The sequence below is a fragment of the Festucalex cinctus genome, chromosome 3, assembly GCF_051991245.1.
Source record: "Festucalex cinctus isolate MCC-2025b chromosome 3, RoL_Fcin_1.0, whole genome shotgun sequence".
NCBI lineage: Eukaryota > Metazoa > Chordata > Actinopteri > Syngnathiformes > Syngnathidae > Festucalex > Festucalex cinctus.
This window is the reverse complement of record NC_135413.1, coordinates 12,680,032-12,687,320: the sequence shown is the minus strand read 5'-3', so window position 1 is coordinate 12,687,320 and position 7,289 is coordinate 12,680,032. Positions and strand designations below refer to the sequence as shown.

Genomic DNA, 7,289 nt, shown 5'->3' with positions numbered 1-7,289 from the left:
ACATTACGGGTCAAATTGACCCGTAGTATATTTTTTTGCGATGAAATATCTCATCAACAGAGAATTAAAATTGCTCCCATGGACATTTTCAATTAAATGTTAATTGGAATGCTTTTCGAACATTAAACAGCCTGGGTCAAACTGACCCATTTTAACACTGAAAATTATAAATTTGTTTTTTGTTTTTTTGTTTTTGTTTTTGCAATGAAACCTCTCACTTAAAATTATTCGCTTTGACATTTTTTTAATTAAATGTCATTAAATGTAATTAAATATTTACGGTAATTAAATTTAATTAAACGTTTAGTTGGAATACTTTTAGAACATTGAACATAGTCCGGTCAAATTGGCCCATTTTAAAATTAGTAGTTTTTCGCAATGGAACTTCATCAACACACAATTAATATGGCTGATTTTGATATATTTGCATTCAAAACTGTTATTCATGAGCTATAATTCATTATTGGGGCACTTTTGGAACAGCCCCGGTCAAACTGACCCATTTGAATGTTAACCCGTGGGTAGTATTTTATTTTTGAAATAGTCGGGTCAGAACCATCAAACAGCCCAAAACAGGTGCCAATACAGACCAAGAACTACAAATAGTATTCCATGATGAAACTTGTTAAAAATGTTTCATTAAAAATATTTGCAATGAAAGCAGTTAATGTTTATTAGGATACTTTTTTTTTTTTTTTTCATCATCAAATATAGCCTGGGTCAAATTGACCCGGGAACATTATTGCAGATCCTGAGAAACCAACTTACCAGGAGGGTCAACATCATAATTATTATATAGATCCAGCACCAATCAAAATTGAAAATGAAGCAGTTCGTGGTTAAAAACGTGGTCATAAATAAAAAGTGAAAGGTGCCAAATGTCTTTCAGCTGCATTGCCGCACTTGTGGTTTTCTCTCTGGAATTATTTTCCCCAAATATTTCCAGACTCCAGCGCAACGGTGGAATGAGAACTGAACCTGTATGAATTCCAGGTCCCACTGTCGGCTGACTGTCATGTGTCACTTTGTGATGTGGTCAGCTCCTTTCTTCAGGAATGCGTCCCTGTCTCTGGAGGAATACGATAGGTGAGATGGAAAGAGATGAAGAGATGGATACTGGGCTAGCTTTTCTTTGTGCTTCTCTAGAATGAAACATGGGCACATGGGAGGGAGGCAAGGGGGGGGGGGGGGGGGTTGGGGGGCTCTGAGCCATGGGTTCAATATGAGATTTTCACTTATTTACAGTATATATTTAGTTGGTTTTCCAGCTCGAGGCTGTATGCTTGCTTTTTGTTTTGTATGTTCTTTGGACTCACTGGCCTCCTTTCTCCTCCCTCCTTCTTCCTGCGTTTCGATCAGTGTGTGAGTGAAAATGTGTGCACAGGCTCATTTACGCTTCTTCCACTATGACTTGTGATTCTTTTAGTTTCTATACATTTGAACCATGGGTGTCAGTGTGTATCTGCATGTGCCCTCCAGTGCGGCTGAATGGTAATCTTTGAGTTGGACTTGTTTTTATTTTGCATGTGCCAAACATGCTGTGCATCATTACTGAGGACAATGCCTGAAAGCAGACAGAAACCACTGTTTTGTCACATATTCATGAATGCACCAACCACAGTAAAATCAATATTGTATTCATAAGGTTAAAAAACACCATATGAGACCTATCCATATCATTTCTTGTATATAAATTCAAAAAGAACCCTTTCATTGCTTATGATAGAGAAGTACTTTGTAAAAGAACACATAAAAAAACATTTAGGAGAGATTTTCACACATTCTGTTCTTATACTTACTACAATTGTTTGCATGCTGGAAGCTAAAAAAAAAAAAGAAAAAGAAAAGGTTGCTGGAAAACCACAGAGCACTCGGTCCGCCTGCGCGACAATGTGGCCTTGTGTCGGTCATTTTCCGCGTTCATATTTCTCATCTTGTTCTTTCACAGCTCTTGTTACCATGACGGCCATGTGAGAGGGGGTGCTGTGGTGACAGGGAAGTGAAAATGTGGAATTTAGCATTCTGTCTCTAACAAATGCAAAAGAAGCACGAGGCCAACCGTCTGTGCATGCTGTAGCAGCCCCGAGCGGCGCACTTTGTGATGCTCGGAGCTCGCGACGGTGACTCACAGCTGTTGAAAAATGTATCACGCTTAAATGGTGCCAGGCCATGTGTCTTCCCCATTTAAACGCATCTGCTGTAGGCTCTGTAGACAAAAAGGCCTTGCTATTTGACTGATGTTAGAAAGCACATTTTTAGTTACACCAATCAAGTGATTGCGGTGATTATTTTCCACATGGACTGTTAACTGCAGAGCAATAAGCGTGAGCCAAGAGCGTGTAAAAGACACAAAATGTATTGGCTCATTTCACACCTAAAAAGAAAAATCAGTAGGCCTATAAATGTGCCAAAGTATAACTAGGAGACGCCAATCTAGCTGTGTAAGGTTTCGGTGGATCCCCAAATCAAGGACAAGTGAATTTACAAAAAGATTTATTTACAAAAAAAAAACAAAAAACCTAAGCACACAGGCAAAAGTCCAACATAAAGAGTTTGTAATGGCAAGAGTAAATTTAATAAAAAACGCACGCAACAGTACGTGGAACCAAAAACACAGTTGAGCCAATCCAAAAGCGCAACAAGGCAAAGTAGTAAGTACAAACGGAAATCTTCAAGAACTTACAAGAATCAATATTTGTAAGGCAAGATTTCGGTCGAGGTCGCAAAACGATGTCTAGGAGTTAAAAGGACTCTACACTGTCAAAAGGCAGGAGCAGAAGCTGCCGCTTGAATACATAAGACATAATTGCTAATGAGCAGCAGCTGTGCAGAGTCTCATGGGCGCCACCGCAGGTCAAGCTCAAACTGGAATTACAACAATAAAACAAGACTGAGAACAAAGCTTAGAGTCGGACAATGTTTAGCATTTTATGCAAAATCGGTGAATGCAATGTCTTAATTTGCCCGATTCATCAATGATGTAATTCATCGGCTCCATGAAATAAGACATTCCATGTTACAATTTATCTATATCAACATTGTTTTGAAAGTTATTTTTTCCTCTACGCATTTCAATTGACGTTCATTATGCTTGGGTGGGTTGTTTTCACTAGTCGTGGGCCGGGTCAGCCACTCTATCCCGCAAATGGTGGCGTTCGACTGCAGAGTAAATAAAAACATTTTCTCATAGATACAGTATATTGCACCATTTTCTGATCAAATCAGTTATTGTTGTTTTTTTTTTCCAAACTCATTGGTCTCTGTTTATGTTAGACTAATTAGCTCTTTTCATATAGCCTAGCACTGCTAGCTAGAACAAATTGTAACCCCCACCCCCATCACTTCACTGAACATCATGGCTCTCAGGTTCATCCCCACCAAAGTCATTCCAACATGACTTCATGGCCCTTGCTTTGTTCAGGGATTCAGTCATGCTGGAACAGAAAAGGGCCTTCCTAAAACGGTTCCCGCAAAGTTGGAAGTTAGTCACTTTGGAAGTTACAATTGTCCAGAATGTCTTGGTAAAATGAAAAACGACTGAAACAATGCATAATGTGATGTTCAGCATTCATTAACTAAATTACAGGTTTCTAAGCAGGCCTGACCACAAAAACAATTCTTATTTTCAAATATTTGAGTGTCTAATTTAGTTAGAAACCACAAGTGTGAAGAAAAACATCATCGCTTGTGCTCGCTGCCGGTCTGACAACCAAACCGCGTGGTTCCTTGCATGCCACCAGCACCTCTATGTGAGCAAACATTGCGTTTTTAGGGGGCTACTAGGCATGTTTATTCACATATGACGAGCACCCTTCTCCTTATACATCTTTTTTTGGGGTGGGTGGGCAAATTTCTTTTCATGGGACTAATTGAAGTGTGCAAACCATCACAGCTGAAGTGCTCCCGCAGGGCCTCTCTTTTCTTTTTACTTGTTTCCTCCCCTCCTCCAACACCAGTTTTTATTATCATTTGCCATATCTAGTAAACAACCTGTTAGTGGAAATTAGGGTCCAGTGAGTGATGAAGCGACACATCATACCTCTCCGGCCTCCTCATCCTCTCTATCTCTTTCTCTCTTTCTCTCACTGTCATACTCCATGCATCCCTTTCAGCTCTTTCCACTTTTGTGCCCCCACCCTCTGTTCTGCCTTGTTTGGCACGCAGCCTGTATTAAGAGTGGTGGTGATGGTGGTGCGTGTGTGTATATGGATGCAGGCGGGGGGTCTGAAATGAAGATTGAAGTGGACAAAAAAGCCCTGGCGCAACCTGGAGGTGGAAATTAATAATGATAAAAATAATTACTGCCCCATTCCTCCCTGACCTAGTTTTTATAATGGAGAACGATCGCCCCCAGTTGCACACTATGTATGTGTGTTTAAGTATTGGTGTGTGTCTGTGTGTGAGTGCATGGCCAAGAGAATGGCCCTGGTGTAATCGGAATGGATGTAGGACAGGACCTACATGGAGACAATCATCACCAAAACCTGGCACACGCGCGCGCGCACGACCGGGAAGTCGGTCTCCGCGTGCCTGCTCCACAGCTGCCGACTTGACATCATCTGCAAGTGGAGATCTTCTTGCACTTCCTTTTTAATGTACTCTTGCATCTACATGCCATGTTCACCGCACGCTTCTCTCTGCTCTGAATTGAAAGAGAATGAGAGAGCCGCTTCCTTTGGACAGCAAACAAGTCGGACAACCGCGCAAACACCCCCTTCTAGCTGCGCCCGTCTAGGAAAAATACCAAAAGAAAGAAAACTCTCCCAAAGCACGACTACAATTTGTACTTGACTTGCGCTGAGCATGAAAATAAGGCCCAACGTCTTGAGCTGGTTTGCTAATTCCTTTTTGCCGGTCAAAACAGGGTAACTATAAATTTGCATTTCAGTACAGAACTATATTGATTTCAGATTTTGTTACTCATGAGGCAGTTTTATTGTTTATGGTACACGTGGTTGTCATATGACAGCAATCATTGCTGTTTCAATTAAAAAGATCCGTTCGGTCTGGGTCCATGTAAAAAGGCATCTGATCATGGACCTGAACAAGCCTATTATTATGTAGAGTAATCAAATAATGTAATGCATATTCTAGATGGTCAACTCTAAGTTTAGTCTTTTAAGCACCACTTTTTCCATTAAAGGAAGGCTCCTTTAATTTTACATGTATGGCTTGATTGGCAGTAAATAGTTAGTATAGCTACGAAACATGCATAAGAGCTGAAGAATACACTCCTATATTGATTTATTTAACTTTTTTCAACATAGAAGTACTTCCGTGTTGCAACGCCCCCAAGTGGTGACGTCACTAGTGTGTATACTCGCTTGGGGAACAGTAGTTCACGCAGACATAACAACGAGGAGGACACAAACTGTCACTTATGCCTTACTGTATTGCAAAATTTTGCAAGGCGTCGGCAAGGAAAAACCCGCGAGACCCCCCCCAAAAAAAAAAAAAAAAAAAAAAAAAAAGCTACTTGAGTAGACAATGGTTTGTTTGCTAAGTGCTGTCAACCTCCCGAAGGACAAGCAGGCGTGCGCGCAGCGAACATTTCAGGCATGAGGACTTCGAATATATGTTACAATTTGAGATGGGGTACGCCACACGCCTAATACTAAAGCCCAACGCAGTACCGAGTATCTTTAAAGAACCAGACGTGGGAAATAATCAAGCCGATGGAGGAGCCGCAACTGCTAGCAACACGGAGCCTTCACTCTCACAACAGCCGGCACAAATCGAGGTCTTACTACGGCCACTGAAAGATCTCGGAGAAGCGAAGCAAATTTAAAGCGAAAGGTAGGCATGTTTCGGGGGTGGGGGGGGCATTGGTTATTATACTGCACGGACTGTTTTATTTCATAATTCATTTGAAGGTGGCCAACGCAGGGGCACGTCGGCACGTTACCGTAATGCACAGTATTAACAATCGTTGGGGCGGCTGGCTTGACTTCGTCTTTTCGAGTGGCGGCTGGCCTGACCGCAGTGGGACGCTACGCAAAAAAGAAAAAAAAAAACAGCTAGGGGAGGTTGGGTGCTGTAACGACGATACATTTAATTTTACTATTTTTTCTTTTTCCTGAAATATTTCGTCAGTTCCACACGTTTTGCATTGCTCGTACTGTGTGTCACTTTACCTGTTGGATATTTGCTCCTCCAAGACTTTTCTTCTTCACATCTTTCATCGCAACCAAAGCTATCCTGAGAATGTCTATTTAGTATTGCCATGTTGAATGTCTGATGTTCCAGGATGCAGTTGAGATTGTCCGCAAGGAACCGATCCTCGAGTTCTTTCATTTCCAGACAGCACACATTCATTAGCGGATTGTCCATTCCTGCAGCTCCCGCACGAGCACCACTCACCCCCCGCCTGATTCACTCGTTCGTCAAAGTTTATTTTGTGCCCGAAAAGACCATCTGGCGCCACAACTTTCACATCCAAGGCAGACTTTCCTTCGGTAGTGTTATTTTGTCGTGTTGGCTCGAAGCGATAAGGTTTAATCCTTCCGGGTTTGACGCTAGATGCACGGCTGCGTTGCATAGTGCTTCCATAGTGTAGCGTTTACACACTAGTGACGTAAACATCCGGGTTATTTAGTCACGTGTAACAAACATGCCGGCGTTCGATTCATTTTAACAATGGTTTAAAAGTTATTAAATGTACATAAAAAAATAATCACGTCACCAAATTAATTATTGAAAAAGTAGCAACTTTTTGCTGCTAAAAATGGATCAATAAGTAAAGTGTCCCTTTAAGCTTATCAATTGACTTGCTTATCAATCTTCGTGGAAAAAACAAGCCTCAAAACAGCCCATAATATTACCAAAATAAAAAAACAAACAAACTAAAAACTGGGAGGGAGGGTGTTATGTGTGTGTGTGCCATCATTTTGTCTCATCCAGTTTTCATCTGGGTTCTGCTCAAGTTCCAAAAGTCCATGGTAGCAAATATGTTGTTGTTGTCAACTTTTTTATTACACAGCACAAGTCATACTTATGACTCCATTATTTTTGGGGCTTTTGTATCAGAATCTTGACATTGTCTATTTATTTCTCTCAAACTCAATGCAGGCTACCGGTAGTATTTTTGCAGCAAACCAGGGCAGCAGTAAAAATGAGTGAAACATTTCATGTATTCTTTTTAAATGTGCTGCTTATCATGGCAAATTTGAAACATAAAAGTACTCTAAAACGAGGCAAGCAATATCCCGTTCTATCAACGGAATACGTTCCAGACCCACCCACCATAGTTGAAAAACCACAATACAGAGACACCATATAACACATTTTTT

The 7,289-nt window shown here is 41.0% G+C and overlaps 1 long non-coding RNA gene across 1 annotated transcript; it reads right to left on the bottom strand.

Moving 5' to 3' along the window:
- Positions 1-779: 779 nt before the first annotated feature.
- On the bottom strand, positions 780-2,200 carry LOC144016207 (uncharacterized). Its single transcript, XR_013282860.1, has 3 exons — positions 2,060-2,200; positions 1,800-1,983; positions 780-1,069 (listed from the first exon to the last, which is right to left on the bottom strand). It is a non-coding gene; the product is annotated as an uncharacterized LOC144016207 (long non-coding RNA).
- Between the last annotated feature and the right edge of the window lie 5,089 nt (positions 2,201-7,289).